The sequence below is a fragment of the Rhinoderma darwinii genome, unplaced genomic scaffold (genome assembly GCF_050947455.1).
Source record: "Rhinoderma darwinii isolate aRhiDar2 unplaced genomic scaffold, aRhiDar2.hap1 Scaffold_4416, whole genome shotgun sequence".
NCBI classification, from domain to species: domain Eukaryota; kingdom Metazoa; phylum Chordata; class Amphibia; order Anura; family Rhinodermatidae; genus Rhinoderma; species Rhinoderma darwinii.
This window is the reverse complement of record NW_027463880.1, coordinates 108,345-126,540: the sequence shown is the minus strand read 5'-3', so window position 1 is coordinate 126,540 and position 18,196 is coordinate 108,345. Positions and strand designations below refer to the sequence as shown.

At 47.6% G+C, this 18,196-nt stretch overlaps 12 non-coding genes across 12 annotated transcripts; all 12 read right to left on the bottom strand.

Moving 5' to 3' along the window:
- Positions 1-450: 450 nt before the first annotated feature.
- On the bottom strand, positions 451-641 carry LOC142714216 (U2 spliceosomal RNA). Its single transcript, XR_012870407.1, has one exon. It is a non-coding gene; the product is annotated as a U2 spliceosomal RNA (small nuclear RNA).
- Positions 642-1,941: 1,300 nt separating this feature from the next.
- On the bottom strand, positions 1,942-2,132 carry LOC142714215 (U2 spliceosomal RNA). Its single transcript, XR_012870406.1, has one exon. It is a non-coding gene; the product is annotated as a U2 spliceosomal RNA (small nuclear RNA).
- Positions 2,133-3,408: 1,276 nt separating this feature from the next.
- Positions 3,409-3,599, bottom strand: LOC142714214 (U2 spliceosomal RNA). Its single transcript, XR_012870405.1, has one exon. It is a non-coding gene; the product is annotated as a U2 spliceosomal RNA (small nuclear RNA).
- Positions 3,600-4,911: 1,312 nt separating this feature from the next.
- LOC142714213 (U2 spliceosomal RNA) lies at positions 4,912-5,102 on the bottom strand. The gene has a single exon (XR_012870404.1). It is a non-coding gene; the product is annotated as a U2 spliceosomal RNA (small nuclear RNA).
- Positions 5,103-6,382: 1,280 nt separating this feature from the next.
- On the bottom strand, positions 6,383-6,573 carry LOC142714212 (U2 spliceosomal RNA). Its single transcript, XR_012870403.1, has one exon. It is a non-coding gene; the product is annotated as a U2 spliceosomal RNA (small nuclear RNA).
- A 1,300-nt stretch (positions 6,574-7,873) lies between these two features.
- On the bottom strand, positions 7,874-8,064 carry LOC142714211 (U2 spliceosomal RNA). The gene has a single exon (XR_012870402.1). It is a non-coding gene; the product is annotated as a U2 spliceosomal RNA (small nuclear RNA).
- Positions 8,065-9,344: 1,280 nt separating this feature from the next.
- LOC142714210 (U2 spliceosomal RNA) lies at positions 9,345-9,535 on the bottom strand. Its single transcript, XR_012870401.1, has one exon. It is a non-coding gene; the product is annotated as a U2 spliceosomal RNA (small nuclear RNA).
- A 1,304-nt stretch (positions 9,536-10,839) lies between these two features.
- On the bottom strand, positions 10,840-11,030 carry LOC142714209 (U2 spliceosomal RNA). The gene has a single exon (XR_012870400.1). It is a non-coding gene; the product is annotated as a U2 spliceosomal RNA (small nuclear RNA).
- Positions 11,031-12,330: 1,300 nt separating this feature from the next.
- On the bottom strand, positions 12,331-12,521 carry LOC142714208 (U2 spliceosomal RNA). The gene has a single exon (XR_012870399.1). It is a non-coding gene; the product is annotated as a U2 spliceosomal RNA (small nuclear RNA).
- Positions 12,522-13,833: 1,312 nt separating this feature from the next.
- Positions 13,834-14,024, bottom strand: LOC142714205 (U2 spliceosomal RNA). The gene has a single exon (XR_012870397.1). It is a non-coding gene; the product is annotated as a U2 spliceosomal RNA (small nuclear RNA).
- Positions 14,025-15,308: 1,284 nt separating this feature from the next.
- On the bottom strand, positions 15,309-15,499 carry LOC142714204 (U2 spliceosomal RNA). The gene has a single exon (XR_012870396.1). It is a non-coding gene; the product is annotated as a U2 spliceosomal RNA (small nuclear RNA).
- Positions 15,500-16,795: 1,296 nt separating this feature from the next.
- LOC142714222 (U2 spliceosomal RNA) lies at positions 16,796-16,987 on the bottom strand. The gene has a single exon (XR_012870412.1). It is a non-coding gene; the product is annotated as a U2 spliceosomal RNA (small nuclear RNA).
- Positions 16,988-18,196: the final 1,209 nt, after the last annotated feature.

The following is an 18,196-nucleotide window of genomic DNA, read 5'->3' as shown; positions in this document are numbered from 1 at the left end:
GGTCCATTGTGGCGGGCAGGCGAGCGGGCGGGCTGCTTTATTGGCTGTTTGCTGTTCCCCTACTCCACTCCACTATTTGACTGTTGTGCTGCATCAATCAATCAATCAATCAATCAATCAATCAATCAATCAATCAATCAATCAATCAATCAGTGGCTGGCTCAGGTGCAGCTCTTTAACTTACCTAAAAGGGAGGGCGGAGAGAAGACAAGGAAGGTGAATGAGGTGTTCCAATGTGAAATGCCGGAAACACAGAAACACAGACGACACACAACAAGAGGTGGCAATCTATTCATTAATTGCATTTAATCAATGAGCTCATTATCACTCATGCATTGTCCAACAGGTGTTGAAATAATGGGATTAAAAGGGGAGATCCCTTCAGAAAGACAGAAACAATAGCAAAGACAAAAAACACTTTTGGAATCTGCTTTTAGTCAACATATAAGGAAAGGGTGCACCGGTCCTGGAAATACTGCAATACCAGGTCAATGCGTGGAGTGGACAGAGCAAGCTCTATTTCCATCTCCCTGTTCTAAAAATCCATTTAATATATGGTCCCCAGATAGGGGACGTATCAGATATTAAACTGATAAGAACAGATACTACACTTGATCTTAGCCAAAAGGCCGAGAAGCGATAACCCGAACGGGCCGCGCGTTGCCCGAGCCTGCCCGATACTGCTGTTCAGCCCTTGCAGCGATTCAGCCTACTTCTAGGCAATTCCATGGGGCCCTGCAGGCTCACACACTCACAGCTACACGGGAGGTGAATAAAGGCCGGAGAGGAAGCCAGACAGGATTTGCTTCTTTTGCTTGCACCACAATGCAGTGCTGAAAGAGGAGGAATCTACATAAAAACGCCTTCCTGGCAACGCCCAAATGCCCTGCTGCCATGCAGATAAACACTGGCAGCGGCAGCAAGTGCATGCCCACAGCCACCCCTTGTTCCTTCACACCTTGTATCAGCTGTAATCCAGTCCAGTCCAGTGCTGCCTGCTGAGCAGCACTGACCAACACTGCCTGGGCCCAGGCTTTTATCTCTGAGGCCCCATTATGATGTCAGAAAGCTGGCTCTGGAATCCTGAGGGCTCCACTATGACACGTGCAAAGTTCCGTCTGAACTTTATATAAGACGGTGAGGCTCAGTCAGTCACTCAGTGTTGCCTGAGAGGGCAACACTGCAACAGCCGGCCGCCAGGCTGTCTTTTTTTTGCACAGCTAGTTGCCTCCAGGAGGCCACAAGAGGGAGACAAGGGACTAAAAAATGGAAAATAGGCATCCACCAACTTTACAGACAACTTCTCCTTGCTCCTACAACCTCCATCCTTGCACAGTTTGTTATTCTTCTAGGTAACATAGTAACAAATCCAAATTGCTGCTCTCTTTGTAGGCAAGCAAGGCTTTGTTGCAACTGCAATTCTTACTTCTTCTTGAAATGTAGGGACGACAGTACATTCCATCACATCCATCTAGTGTACACAGGTAGGTCCATTGTGGCGGGCAGGCGAGCGGGCGGGCTGCTTTATTGGCTGTTTGCTGTTCCCCTACTCCACTCCACTATTTGACTGTTGTGCTGCATCAATCAATCAATCAATCAATCAATCAATCAATCAATCAATCAATCAATCAATCAATCAATCAGTGGCTGGCTCAGGTGCAGCTCTTTAACTTACCTAAAAGGGAGGGCGGAGAGAAGACAAGGAAGGTGAATGAGGTGTTCCAATGTGAAATGCCGGAAACACAGAAACACAGACGACACACAACAAGAGGTGGCAATCTATTCATTAATTGCATTTAATCAATGAGCTCATTATCACTCATGCATTGTCCAACAGGTGTTGAAATAATGGGATTAAAAGGGGAGATCCCTTCAGAAAGACAGAAACAATAGCAAAGACAAAAAACACTTTTGGAATCTGCTTTTAGTCAACATATAAGGAAAGGGTGCACCGGTCCTGGAAATACTGCAATACCAGGTCAATGCGTGGAGTGGACAGAGCAAGCTCTATTTCCATCTCCCTGTTCTAAAAATCCATTTAATATATGGTCCCCAGATAGGGGACGTATCAGATATTAAACTGATAAGAACAGATACTACACTTGATCTTAGCCAAAAGGCCGAGAAGCGATAACCCGAACGGGCCGCGCGTTGCCCGAGCCTGCCCGATACTGCTGTTCAGCCCTTGCAGCGATTCAGCCTACTTCTAGGCAATTCCATGGGGCCCTGCAGGCTCACACACTCACAGCTACACGGGAGGTGAATAAAGGCCGGAGAGGAAGCCAGACAGGATTTGCTTCTTTTGCTTGCACCACAATGCAGTGCTGAAAGAGGAGGAATCTACATAAAAACGCCTTCCTGGCAACGCCCAAATGCCCTGCTGCCATGCAGATAAACACTGGCAGCGGCAGCAAGTGCATGCCCACAGCCACCCCTTGTTCCTTCACACCTTGTATCAGCTGTAATCCAGTCCAGTCCAGTGCTGCCTGCTGAGCAGCACTGACCAACACTGCCTGGGCCCAGGCTTTTATCTCTGAGGCCCCATTATGATGTCAGAAAGCTGGCTCTGGAATCCTGAGGGCTCCACTATGACACGTGCAAAGTTCCGTCTGAACTTTATATAAGACGGTGAGGCTCAGTCAGTCACTCAGTGTTGCCTGAGAGGGCAACACTGCAACAGCCGGCCGCCAGGCTGTCTTTTTTTTGCACAGCTAGTTGCCTCCAGGAGGCCACAAGAGGGAGACAAGGGACTGCAAAATGGAAAATAGGCATCCACCAACTTTACAGACAACTTCTCCTTGCTCCTACAACCTCCATCCTTGCACAGTTTGTTATTCTTCTAGGTAACATAGTAACAAATCCAAATTGCTGCTCTCTTTGTAGGCAAGCAAGGCTTTGTTGCAACTGCAATTCTTACTTCTTCTTGAAATGTAGGGACGACAGTACATTCCATCACATCCATCTAGTGTACACAGGTAGGTCCATTGTGGCGGGCAGGCGAGCGGGCGGGCTGCTTTATTGGCTGTTTGCTGTTCCCCTACTCCACTCCACTATTTGACTGTTGTGCTGCATCAATCAATCAATCAATCAATCAATCAATCAATCAATCAATCAATCAGTGGCTGGCTCAGGTGCAGCTCTTTAACTTACCTAAAAGGGAGGGCGGAGAGAAGACAAGGAAGGTGAATGAGGTGTTCCAATGTGAAATGACAGAAACACAGACGACACACAACAAGAGGTGGCAATCTATTCATTAATTGCATTTAATCAATGAGCTCATTATCACTCATGCATTGTCCAACAGGTGTTGAAATAATGGGATTAAAAGGGGAGATCCCTTCAGAAAGACAGAAACAATAGCAAAGACAAAAAACACTTTTGGAATCTGCTTTTAGTCAACACATAAGGAAAGGGTGCACCGGTCCTGGAAATACTGCAATACCAGGTCAATGCGTGGAGTGGACAGAGCAAGCTCTATTTCCATCTCCCTGTTCTAAAAATCCATTTAATATATGGTCCCCAGATAGGGGACGTATCAGATATTAAACTGATAAGAACAGATACTACACTTGATCTTAGCCAAAAGGCCGAGAAGCGATAACCCGAACGGGCCGCGCGTTGCCCGAGCCTGCCCGATACTGCTGTTCAGCCCTTGCAGCGATTCAGCCTACTTCTAGGCAATTCCATGGGGCCCTGCAGGCTCACACACTCACAGCTACACGGGAGGTGAATAAAGGCCGGAGAGGAAGCCAGACAGGATTTGCTTCTTTTGCTTGCACCACAATGCAGTGCTGAAAGAGGAGGAATCTACATAAAAACGCCTTCCTGGCAACGCCCAAATGCCCTGCTGCCATGCAGATAAACACTGGCAGCGGCAGCAAGTGCATGCCCACAGCCACCCCTTGTTCCTTCACACCTTGTATCAGCTGTAATCCAGTCCAGTCCAGTGCTGCCTGCTGAGCAGCACTGACCAACACTGCCTGGGCCCAGGCTTTTATCTCTGAGGCCCCATTATGATGTCAGAAAGCTGGCTCTGGAATCCTGAGGGCTCCACTATGACACGTGCAAAGTTCCGTCTGAACTTTATATAAGACGGTGAGGCTCAGTCAGTCACTCAGTGTTGCCTGAGAGGGCAACACTGCAACAGCCGGCCGCCAGGCTGTCTTTTTTTTGCACAGCTAGTTGCCTCCAGGAGGCCACAAGAGGGAGACAAGGGACTGCAAAATGGAAAATAGGCATCCACCAACTTTACAGACAACTTCTCCTTGCTCCTACAACCTCCATCCTTGCACAGTTTGTTATTCTTCTAGGTAACATAGTAACAAATCCAAATTGCTGCTCTCTTTGTAGGCAAGCAAGGCTTTGTTGCAACTGCAATTCTTACTTCTTCTTGAAATGTAGGGACGACAGTACATTCCATCACATCCATCTAGTGTACACAGGTAGGTCCATTGTGGCGGGCAGGCGAGCGGGCGGGCTGCTTTATTGGCTGTTTGCTGTTCCCCTACTCCACTCCACTATTTGACTGTTGTGCTGCATCAATCAATCAATCAATCAATCAATCAATCAATCAATCAATCAATCAATCAATCAATCAATCAATCAATCAATCAGTGGCTGGCTCAGGTGCAGCTCTTTAACTTACCTAAAAGGGAGGGTGGAGAGAAGACAAGGAAGGTGAATGAGGTGTTCCAATGTGAAATGCCGGAAACACAGAAACACAGACGACACACAACAAGAGGTGGCAATCTATTCATTAATTGCATTTAATCAATGAGCTCATTATCACTCATGCATTGTCCAACAGGTGTTGAAATAATGGGATTAAAAGGGGAGATCCCTTCAGAAAGACAGAAACAATAGCAAAGACAAAAAACACTTTTGGAATCTGCTTTTAGTCAACACATAAGGAAAGGGTGCACCGGTCCTGGAAATACTGCAATACCAGGTCAATGCGTGGAGTGGACAGAGCAAGCTCTATTTCCATCTCCCTGTTCTAAAAATCCATTTAATATATGGTCCCCAGATAGGGGACGTATCAGATATTAAACTGATAAGAACAGATACTACACTTGATCTTAGCCAAAAGGCCGAGAAGCGATAACCCGAACGGGCCGCGCGTTGCCCGAGCCTGCCCGATACTGCTGTTCAGCCCTTGCAGCGATTCAGCCTACTTCTAGGCAATTCCATGGGGCCCTGCAGGCTCACACACTCACAGCTACACGGGAGGTGAATAAAGGCCGGAGAGGAAGCCAGACAGGATTTGCTTCTTTTGCTTGCACCACAATGCAGTGCGGAAAGAGGAGGAATCTACATAAAAACGCCTTCCTGGCAACGCCCAAATGCCCTGCTGCCATGCAGATAAACACTGGCAGCGGCAGCAAGTGCATGCCCACAGCCACCCCTTGTTCCTTCACACCTTGTATCAGCTGTAATCCAGTCCAGTCCAGTGCTGCCTGCTGAGCAGCACTGACCAACACTGCCTGGGCCCAGGCTTTTATCTCTGAGGCCCCATTATGATGTCAGAAAGCTGGCTCTGGAATCCTGAGGGCTCCACTATGACACGTGCAAAGTTCCGTCTGAACTTTATATAAGACGGTGAGGCTCAGTCAGTCACTCAGTGTTGCCTGAGAGGGCAACACTGCAACAGCCGGCCGCCAGGCTGTCTTTTTTTTGCACAGCTATTTGCCTCCAGGAGGCCACAAGAGGGAGACAAGGGACTGCAAAATGGAAAATAGGCATCCACCAACTTTACAGACAACTTCTCCTTGCTCCTACAACCTCCATCCTTGCACAGTTTGTTATTCTTCTAGGTAACATAGTAACAAATCCAAATTGCTGCTCTCTTTGTAGGCAAGCAAGGCTTTGTTGCAACTGCAATTCTTACTTCTTCTTGAAATGTAGGGACGACAGTACATTCCATCACATCCATCTAGTGTACACAGGTAGGTCCATTGTGGCGGGCAGGCGAGCGGGCGGGCTGCTTTATTGGCTGTTTGCTGTTCCCCTACTCCACTCCACTATTTGACTGTTGTGCTGCATCAATCAATCAATCAATCAATCAATCAATCAATCAATCAATCAGTGGCTGGCTCAGGTGCAGCTCTTTAACTTACCTAAAAGGGAGGGCGGAGAGAAGACAAGGAAGGTGAATGAGGTGTTCCAATGTGAAATGCCGGAAACACAGAAACACAGACGACACACAACAAGAGGTGGCAATCTATTCATTAATTGCATTTAATCAATGAGCTCATTATCACTCATGCATTGTCCAACAGGTGTTGAAATAATGGGATTAAAAGGGGAGATCCCTTCAGAAAGACAGAAACAATAGCAAAGACAAAAAACACTTTTGGAATCTGCTTTTAGTCAACACATAAGGAAAGGGTGCACCGGTCCTGGAAATACTGCAATACCAGGTCAATGCGTGGAGTGGACAGAGCAAGCTCTATTTCCATCTCCCTGTTCTAAAAATCCATTTAATATATGGTCCCCAGATAGGGGACGTATCAGATATTAAACTGATAAGAACAGATACTACACTTGATCTTAGCCAAAAGGCCGAGAAGCGATAACCCGAACGGGCCGCGCGTTGCCCGAGCCTGCCCGATACTGCTGTTCAGCCCTTGCAGCGATTCAGCCTACTTCTAGGCAATTCCATGGGGCCCTGCAGGCTCACACACTCACAGCTACACGGGAGGTGAATAAAGGCCGGAGAGGAAGCCAGACAGGATTTGCTTCTTTTGCTTGCACCACAATGCAGTGCTGAAAGAGGAGGAATCTACATAAAAACGCCTTCCTGGCAACGCCCAAATGCCCTGCTGCCATGCAGATAAACACTGGCAGCGGCAGCAAGTGCATGCCCACAGCCACCCCTTGTTCCTTCACACCTTGTATCAGCTGTAATCCAGTCCAGTCCAGTGCTGCCTGCTGAGCAGCACTGACCAACACTGCCTGGGCCCAGGCTTTTATCTCTGAGGCCCCATTATGATGTCAGAAAGCTGGCTCTGGAATCCTGAGGGCTCCACTATGACACGTGCAAAGTTCCGTCTGAACTTTATATAAGACGGTGAGGCTCAGTCAGTCACTCAGTGTTGCCTGAGAGGGCAACACTGCAACAGCCGGCCGCCAGGCTGTCTTTTTTTTGCACAGCTAGTTGCCTCCAGGAGGCCACAAGAGGGAGACAAGGGACTGCAAAATGGAAAATAGGCATCCACCAACTTTACAGACAACTTCTCCTTGCTCCTACAACCTCCATCCTTGCACAGTTTGTTATTCTTCTAGGTAACATAGTAACAAATCCAAATTGCTGCTCTCTTTGTAGGCAAGCAAGGCTTTGTTGCAACTGCAATTCTTACTTCTTCTTGAAATGTAGGGACGACAGTACATTCCATCACATCCATCTAGTGTACACAGGTAGGTCCATTGTGGCGGGCAGGCGAGCGGGCGGGCTGCTTTATTGGCTGTTTGCTGTTCCCCTACTCCACTCCACTATTTGACTGTTGTGCTGCATCAATCAATCAATCAATCAATCAATCAATCAATCAATCAATCAATCAATCAATCAATCAATCAGTGGCTGGCTCAGGTGCAGCTCTTTAACTTACCTAAAAGGGAGGGTGGAGAGAAGACAAGGAAGGTGAATGAGGTGTTCCAATGTGAAATGCCGGAAACACAGAAACACAGACGACACACAACAAGAGGTGGCAATCTATTCATTAATTGCATTTAATCAATGAGCTCATTATCACTCATGCATTGTCCAACAGGTGTTGAAATAATGGGATTAAAAGGGGAGATCCCTTCAGAAAGACAGAAACAATAGCAAAGACAAAAAACACTTTTGGAATCTGCTTTTAGTCAACACATAAGGAAAGGGTGCACCGGTCCTGGAAATACTGCAATACCAGGTCAATGCGTGGAGTGGACAGAGCAAGCTCTATTTCCATCTCCCTGTTCTAAAAATCCATTTAATATATGGTCCCCAGATAGGGGACGTATCAGATATTAAACTGATAAGAACAGATACTACACTTGATCTTAGCCAAAAGGCCGAGAAGCGATAACCCGAACGGGCCGCGCGTTGCCCGAGCCTGCCCGATACTGCTGTTCAGCCCTTGCAGCGATTCAGCCTACTTCTAGGCAATTCCATGGGGCCCTGCAGGCTCACACACTCACAGCTACACGGGAGGTGAATAAAGGCCGGAGAGGAAGCCAGACAGGATTTGCTTCTTTTGCTTGCACCACAATGCAGTGCTGAAAGAGGAGGAATCTACATAAAAACGCCTTCCTGGCAACGCCCAAATGCCCTGCTGCCATGCAGATAAACACTGGCAGCGGCAGCAAGTGCATGCCCACAGCCACCCCTTGTTCCTTCACACCTTGTATCAGCTGTAATCCAGTCCAGTCCAGTGCTGCCTGCTGAGCAGCACTGACCAACACTGCCTGGGCCCAGGCTTTTATCTCTGAGGCCCCATTATGATGTCAGAAAGCTGGCTCTGGAATCCTGAGGGCTCCACTATGACACGTGCAAAGTTCCGTCTGAACTTTATATAAGACGGTGAGGCTCAGTCAGTCACTCAGTGTTGCCTGAGAGGGCAACACTGCAACAGCCGGCCGCCAGGCTGTCTTTTTTTTGCACAGCTATTTGCCTCCAGGAGGCCACAAGAGGGAGACAAGGGGCTGCAAAATGGAAAATAGGCATCCACCAACTTTACAGACAACTTCTCCTTGCTCCTACAACCTCCATCCTTGCACAGTTTGTTATTCTTCTAGGTAACATAGTAACAAATCCAAATTGCTGCTCTCTTTGTAGGCAAGCAAGGCTTTGTTGCAACTGCAATTCTTACTTCTTCTTGAAATGTAGGGACGACAGTACATTCCATCACATCCATCTAGTGTACACAGGTAGGTCCATTGTGGCGGGCAGGCGAGCGGGCGGGCTGCTTTATTGGCTGTTTGCTGTTCCCCTACTCCACTCCACTATTTGACTGTTGTGCTGCATCAATCAATCAATCAATCAATCAATCAATCAATCAATCAATCAGTGGCTGGCTCAGGTGCAGCTCTTTAACTTACCTAAAAGGGAGGGCGGAGAGAAGACAAGGAAGGTGAATGAGGTGTTCCAATGTGAAATGCCGGAAACACAGAAACACAGACGACACACAACAAGAGGTGGCAATCTATTCATTAATTGCATTTAATCAATGAGCTCATTATCACTCATGCATTGTCCAACAGGTGTTGAAATAATGGGATTAAAAGGGGAGATCCCTTCAGAAAGACAGAAACAATAGCAAAGACAAAAAACACTTTTGGAATCTGCTTTTAGTCAACACATAAGGAAAGGGTGCACCGGTCCTGGAAATACTGCAATACCAGGTCAATGCGTGGAGTGGACAGAGCAAGCTCTATTTCCATCTCCCTGTTCTAAAAATCCATTTAATATATGGTCCCCAGATAGGGGACGTATCAGATATTAAACTGATAAGAACAGATACTACACTTGATCTTAGCCAAAAGGCCGAGAAGCGATAACCCGAACGGGCCGCGCGTTGCCCGAGCCTGCCCGATACTGCTGTTCAGCCCTTGCAGCGATTCAGCCTACTTCTAGGCAATTCCATGGGGCCCTGCAGGCTCACACACTCACAGCTACACGGGAGGTGAATAAAGGCCGGAGAGGAAGCCAGACAGGATTTGCTTCTTTTGCTTGCACCACAATGCAGTGCTGAAAGAGGAGGAATCTACATAAAAACGCCTTCCTGGCAACGCCCAAATGCCCTGCTGCCATGCAGATAAACACTGGCAGCGGCAGCAAGTGCATGCCCACAGCCACCCCTTGTTCCTTCACACCTTGTATCAGCTGTAATCCAGTCCAGTCCAGTGCTGCCTGCTGAGCAGCACTGACCAACACTGCCTGGGCCCAGGCTTTTATCTCTGAGGCCCCATTATGATGTCAGAAAGCTGGCTCTGGAATCCTGAGGGCTCCACTATGACACGTGCAAAGTTCCGTCTGAACTTTATATAAGACGGTGAGGCTCAGTCAGTCACTCAGTGTTGCCTGAGAGGGCAACACTGCAACAGCCGGCCGCCAGGCTGTCTTTTTTTTGCACAGCTAGTTGCCTCCAGGAGGCCACAAGAGGGAGACAAGGGACTGCAAAATGGAAAATAGGCATCCACCAACTTTACAGACAACTTCTCCTTGCTCCTACAACCTCCATCCTTGCACAGTTTGTTATTCTTCTAGGTAACATAGTAACAAATCCAAATTGCTGCTCTCTTTGTAGGCAAGCAAGGCTTTGTTGCAACTGCAATTCTTACTTCTTCTTGAAATGTAGGGACGACAGTACATTCCATCACATCCATCTAGTGTACACAGGTAGGTCCATTGTGGCGGGCAGGCGAGCGGGCGGGCTGCTTTATTGGCTGTTTGCTGTTCCCCTACTCCACTCCACTATTTGACTGTTGTGCTGCATCAATCAATCAATCAATCAATCAATCAATCAATCAATCAATCAATCAATCAATCAATCAATCAATCAGTGGCTGGCTCAGGTGCAGCTCTTTAACTTACCTAAAAGGGAGGGCGGAGAGAAGACAAGGAAGGTGAATGAGGTGTTCCAATGTGAAATGCCGGAAACACAGAAACACAGACGGCACACAACAAGAGGTGGCAATCTATTCATTAATTGCATTTAATCAATGAGCTCATTATCACTCATGCATTGTCCAACAGGTGTTGAAATAATGGGATTAAAAGGGGAGATCCCTTCAGAAAGACAGAAACAATAGCAAAGACAAAAAACACTTTTGGAATCTGCTTTTAGTCAACACATAAGGAAAGGGTGCACCGGTCCTGGAAATACTGCAATACCAGGTCAATGCGTGGAGTGGACAGAGCAAGCTCTATTTCCATCTCCCTGTTCTAAAAATCCATTTAATATATGGTCCCCAGATAGGGGACGTATCAGATATTAAACTGATAAGAACAGATACTACACTTGATCTTAGCCAAAAGGCCGAGAAGCGATAACCCGAACGGGCCGCGCGTTGCCCGAGCCTGCCCGATACTGCTGTTCAGCCCTTGCAGCGATTCAGCCTACTTCTAGGCAATTCCATGGGGCCCTGCAGGCTCACACACTCACAGCTACACGGGAGGTGAATAAAGGCCGGAGAGGAAGCCAGACAGGATTTGCTTCTTTTGCTTGCACCACAATGCAGTGCTGAAAGAGGAGGAATCTACATAAAAACGCCTTCCTGGCAACGCCCAAATGCCCTGCTGCCATGCAGATAAACACTGGCAGCGGCAGCAAGTGCATGCCCACAGCCACCCCATGTTCCTTCACACCTTGTATCAGCTGTAATCCAGTCCAGTCCAGTGCTGCCTGCTGAGCAGCACTGACCAACACTGCCTGGGCCCAGGCTTTTATCTCTGAGGCCCCATTATGATGTCAGAAAGCTGGCTCTGGAATCCTGAGGGCTCCACTATGACACGTGCAAAGTTCCGTCTGAACTTTATATAAGACGGTGAGGCTCAGTCAGTCACTCAGTGTTGCCTGAGAGGGCAACACTGCAACAGCCGGCCGCCAGGCTGTCTTTTTTTTGCACAGCTAGTTGCCTCCAGGAGGCCACAAGAGGGAGACAAGGGACTGCAAAATGGAAAATAGGCATCCACCAACTTTACAGACAACTTCTCCTTGCTCCTACAACCTCCATCCTTGCACAGTTTGTTATTCTTCTAGGTAACATAGTAACAAATCCAAATTGCTGCTCTCTTTGTAGGCAAGCAAGGCTTTGTTGCAACTGCAATTCTTACTTCTTCTTGAAATGTAGGGACGACAGTACATTCCATCACATCCATCTAGTGTACACAGGTAGGTCCATTGTGGCGGGCAGGCGAGCGGGCGGGCTGCTTTATTGGCTGTTTGCTGTTCCCCTACTCCACTCCACTATTTGACTGTTGTGCTGCATCAATCAATCAATCAATCAATCAATCAATCAATCAATCAATCAATCAATCAATCAATCAATCAGTGGCTGGCTCAGGTGCAGCTCTTTAACTTACCTAAAAGGGAGGGCGGAGAGAAGACAAGGAAGGTGAATGAGGTGTTCCAATGTGAAATGCCGGAAACACAGAAACACAGACGACACACAACAAGAGGTGGCAATCTATTCATTAATTGCATTTAATCAATGAGCTCATTATCACTCATGCATTGTCCAACAGGTGTTGAAATAATGGGATTAAAAGGGGAGATCCCTTCAGAAAGACAGAAACAATAGCAAAGACAAAAAACACTTTTGGAATCTGCTTTTAGTCAACACATAAGGAAAGGGTGCACCGGTCCTGGAAATACTGCAATACCAGGTCAATGCGTGGAGTGGACAGAGCAAGCTCTATTTCCATCTCCCTGTTCTAAAAATCCATTTAATATATGGTCCCCAGATAGGGGACGTATCAGATATTAAACTGATAAGAACAGATACTACACTTGATCTTAGCCAAAAGGCCGAGAAGCGATAACCCGAACGGGCCGCGCGTTGCCCGAGCCTGCCCGATACTGCTGTTCAGCCCTTGCAGCGATTCAGCCTACTTCTAGGCAATTCCATGGGGCCCTGCAGGCTCACACACTCACAGCTACACGGGAGGTGAATAAAGGCCGGAGAGGAAGCCAGACAGGATTTGCTTCTTTTGCTTGCACCACAATGCAGTGCTGAAAGAGGAGGAATCTACATAAAAACGCCTTCCTGGCAACGCCCAAATGCCCTGCTGCCATGCAGATAAACACTGGCAGCGGCAGCAAGTGCATGCCCACAGCCACCCCATGTTCCTTCACACCTTGTATCAGCTGTAATCCAGTCCAGTCCAGTGCTGCCTGCTGAGCAGCACTGACCAACACTGCCTGGGCCCAGGCTTTTATCTCTGAGGCCCCATTATGATGTCAGAAAGCTGGCTCTGGAATCCTGAGGGCTCCACTATGACACGTGCAAAGTTCCGTCTGAACTTTATATAAGACGGTGAGGCTCAGTCAGTCACTCAGTGTTGCCTGAGAGGGCAACACTGCAACAGCCGGCCGCCAGGCTGTCTTTTTTTTGCACAGCTAGTTGCCTCCAGGAGGCCACAAGAGGGAGACAAGGGACTGCAAAATGGAAAATAGGCATCCACCAACTTTACAGACAACTTCTCCTTGCTCCTACAACCTCCATCCTTGCACAGTTTGTTATTCTTCTAGGTAACATAGTAACAAATCCAAATTGCTGCTCTCTTTGTAGGCAAGCAAGGCTTTGTTGCAACTGCAATTCTTACTTCTTCTTGAAATGTAGGGACGACAGTACATTCCATCACATCCATCTAGTGTACACAGGTAGGTCCATTGTGGCGGGCAGGCGAGCGGGCGGGCTGCTTTATTGGCTGTTTGCTGTTCCCCTACTCCACTCCACTATTTGACTGTTGTGCTGCATCAATCAATCAATCAATCAATCAATCAATCAATCAATCAATCAATCAATCAATCAATCAATCAATCAATCAATCAGTGGCTGGCTCAGGTGCAGCTCTTTAACTTACCTAAAAGGGAGGGCGGAGAGAAGACAAGGAAGGTGAATGAGGTGTTCCAATGTGAAATGCCGGAAACACAGAAACACAGACGACACACAACAAGAGGTGGCAATCTATTCATTAATTGCATTTAATCAATGAGCTCATTATCACTCATGCATTGTCCAACAGGTGTTGAAATAATGGGATTAAAAGGGGAGATCCCTTCAGAAAGACAGAAACAATAGCAAAGACAAAAAACACTTTTGGAATCTGCTTTTAGTCAACACATAAGGAAAGGGTGCACCGGTCCTGGAAATACTGCAATACCAGGTCAATGCGTGGAGTGGACAGAGCAAGCTCTATTTCCATCTCCCTGTTCTAAAAATCCATTTAATATATGGTCCCCAGATAGGGGACGTATCAGATATTAAACTGATAAGAACAGATACTACACTTGATCTTAGCCAAAAGGCCGAGAAGCGATAACCCGAACGGGCCGCGCGTTGCCCGAGCCTGCCCGATACTGCTGTTCAGCCCTTGCAGCGATTCAGCCTACTTCTAGGCAATTCCATGGGGCCCTGCAGGCTCACACACTCACAGCTACACGGGAGGTGAATAAAGGCCGGAGAGGAAGCCAGACAGGATTTGCTTCTTTTGCTTGCACCACAATGCAGTGCTGAAAGAGGAGGAATCTACATAAAAATGCCTTCCTGGCAACGCCCAAATGCCCTGCTGCCATGCAGATAAACACTGGCAGCGGCAGCAAGTGCATGCCCACAGCCACCCCTTGTTCCTTCACACCTTGTATCAGCTGTAATCCAGTCCAGTCCAGTGCTGCCTGCTGAGCAGCACTGACCAACACTGCCTGGGCCCAGGCTTTTATCTCTGAGGCCCCATTATGATGTCAGAAAGCTGGCTCTGGAATCCTGAGGGCTCCACTATGACACGTGCAAAGTTCCGTCTGAACTTTATATAAGACGGTGAGGCTCAGTCAGTCACTCAGTGTTGCCTGAGAGGGCAACACTGCAACAGCCGGCCGCCAGGCTGTCTTTTTTTTGCACAGCTAGTTGCCTCCAGGAGGCCACAAGAGGGAGACAAGGGACTGCAAAATGGAAAATAGGCATCCACCAACTTTACAGACAACTTCTCCTTGCTCCTACAACCTCCATCCTTGCACAGTTTGTTATTCTTCTAGGTAACATAGTAACAAATCCAAATTGCTGCTCTCTTTGTAGGCAAGCAAGGCTTTGTTGCAACTGCAATTCTTACTTCTTCTTGAAATGTAGGGACGACAGTACATTCCATCACATCCATCTAGTGTACACAGGTAGGTCCATTGTGGCGGGCAGGCGAGCGGGCGGGCTGCTTTATTGGCTGTTTGCTGTTCCCCTACTCCACTCCACTATTTGACTGTTGTGCTGCATCAATCAATCAATCAATCAATCAATCAATCAATCAATCAATCAATCAGTGGCTGGCTCAGGTGCAGCTCTTTAACTTACCTAAAAGGGAGGGCGGAGAGAAGACAAGGAAGGTGAATGAGGTGTTCCAATGTGAAATGCCGGAAACACAGAAACACAGACGACACACAACAAGAGGTGGCAATCTATTCATTAATTGCATTTAATCAATGAGCTCATTATCACTCATGCATTGTCCAACAGGTGTTGAAATAATGGGATTAAAAGGGGAGATCCCTTCAGAAAGACAGAAACAATAGCAAAGACAAAAAACACTTTTGGAATCTGCTTTTAGTCAACACATAAGGAAAGGGTGCACCGGTCCTGGAAATACTGCAATACCAGGTCAATGCGTGGAGTGGACAGAGCAAGCTCTATTTCCATCTCCCTGTTCTAAAAATCCATTTAATATATGGTCCCCAGATAGGGGACGTATCAGATATTAAACTGATAAGAACAGATACTACACTTGATCTTAGCCAAAAGGCCGAGAAGCGATAACCCGAACGGGCCGCGCGTTGCCCGAGCCTGCCCGATACTGCTGTTCAGCCCTTGCAGCGATTCAGCCTACTTCTAGGCAATTCCATGGGGCCCTGCAGGCTCACACACTCACAGCTACACGGGAGGTGAATAAAGGCCGGAGAGGAAGCCAGACAGGATTTGCTTCTTTTGCTTGCACCACAATGCAGTGCTGAAAGAGGAGGAATCTACATAAAAACGCCTTCCTGGCAACGCCCAAATGCCCTGCTGCCATGCAGATAAACACTGGCAGCGGCAGCAAGTGCATGCCCACAGCCACCCCTTGTTCCTTCACACCTTGTATCAGCTGTAATCCAGTCCAGTCCAGTGCTGCCTGCTGAGCAGCACTGACCAACACTGCCTGGGCCCAGGCTTTTATCTCTGAGGCCCCATTATGATGTCAGAAAGCTGGCTCTGGAATCCTGAGGGCTCCACTATGACACGTGCAAAGTTCCGTCTGAACTTTATATAAGACGGTGAGGCTCAGTCAGTCACTCAGTGTTGCCTGAGAGGGCAACACTGCAACAGCCGGCCGCCAGGCTGTCTTTTTTTTGCACAGCTAGTTGCCTCCAGGAGGCCACAGGAGGGAGACAAGGGACTGCAAAATGGAAAATAGGCATCCACCAACTTTACAGACAACTTCTCCTTGCTCCTACAACCTCCATCCTTGCACAGTTTGTTATTCTTCTAGGTAACATAGTAACAAATCCAAATTGCTGCTCTCTTTGTAGGCAAGCAAGGCTTTGTTGCAACTGCAATTCTTACTTCTTCTTGAAATGTAGGGACGACAGTACATTCCATCACATCCATCTAGTGTACACAGGTAGGTCCATTGTGGCGGGCAGGCGAGCGGGCGGGCTGCTTTATTGGCTGTTTGCTGTTCCCCTACTCCACTCCACTATTTGACTGTTGTGCTGCATCAATCAATCAATCAATCAATCAATCAATCAATCAATCAATCAATCAATCAATCAATCAGTGGCTGGCTCAGGTGCAGCTCTTTAACTTACCTAAAAGGGAGGGCGGAGAGAAGACAAGGAAGGTGAATGAGGTGTTCCAATGTGAAATGCCGGAAACACAGAAACACAGACGACACACAACAAGAGGTGGCAATCTATTCATTAATTGCATTTAATCAATGAGCTCATTATCACTCATGCATTGTCCAACAGGTGTTGAAATAATGGGATTAAAAGGGGAGATCCCTTCAGAAAGACAGAAACAATAGCAAAGACAAAAAACACTTTTGGAATCTGCTTTTAGTCAACACATAAGGAAAGGGTGCACCGGTCCTGGAAATACTGCAATACCAGGTCAATGCGTGGAGTGGACAGAGCAAGCTCTATTTCCATCTCCCTGTTCCAAAAAATCCATTTAATATATGGTCCCCAGATAGGGGACGTATCAGATATTAAACTGATAAGAACAGATACTACACTTGATCTTAGCCAAAAGGCCGAGAAGCGATAACCCGAACGGGCCGCGCGTTGCCCGAGCCTGCCCGATACTGCTGTTCAGCCCTTGCAGCGATTCAGCCTACTTCTAGGCAATTCCATGGGGCCCTGCAGGCTCACACACTCACAGCTACACGGGAGGTGAATAAAGGCCGGAGAGGAAGCCAGACAGGATTTGCTTCTTTTGCTTGCACCACAATGCAGTGCTGAAAGAGGAGGAATCTACATAAAAACGCCTTCCTGGCAACGCCCAAATGCCCTGCTGCCATGCAGATAAACACTGGCAGCGGCAGCAAGTGCATGCCCACAGCCACCCCTTGTTCCTTCACACCTTGTATCAGCTGTAATCCAGTCCAGTCCAGTGCTGCCTGCTGAGCAGCACTGACCAACACTGCCTGGGCCCAGGCTTTTATCTCTGAGGCCCCATTATGATGTCAGAAAGCTGGCTCTGGAATCCTGAGGGCTCCACTATGACACGTGCAAAGTTCCGTCTGAACTTTATATAAGACGGTGAGGCTCAGTCAGTCACTCAGTGTTGCCTGAGAGGGCAACACTGCAACAGCCGGCCGCCAGGCTGTCTTTTTTTTGCACAGCTAGTTGCCTCCAGGAGGCCACAAGAGGGAGACAAGGGACTGCAAAATGGAAAATAGGCATCCACCAACTTTACAGACAACTTCTCCTTGCTCCTACAACCTCCATCCTTGCACAGTTTGTTATTCTTCTAGGTAACATAGTAACAAATCCAAATTGCTGCTCTCTTTGTAGGCAAGCAAGGCTTTGTTGCAACTGCAATTCTTACTTCTTCTTGAAATGTAGGGACGACAGTACATTCCATCACATCCATCTAGTGTACACAGGTAGGTCCATTGTGGCGGGCAGGCGAGCGGGCGGGCTGCTTTATTGGCTGTTTGCTGTTCCCCTACTCCACTCCACTATTTGACTGTTGTGCTGCATCAATCAATCAATCAATCAATCAATCAATCAATCAATCAATCAATCAATCAATCAGTGGCTGGCTCAGGTGCAGCTCTTTAACTTACCTAAAAGGGAGGGCGGAGAGAAGACAAGGAAGGTGAATGAGGTGTTCCAATGTGAAATGCCGGAAACACAGAAACACAGACGACACACAACAAGAGGTGGCAATCTATTCATTAATTGCATTTAATCAATGAGCTCATTATCACTCATGCATTGTCCAACAGGTGTTGAAATAATGGGATTAA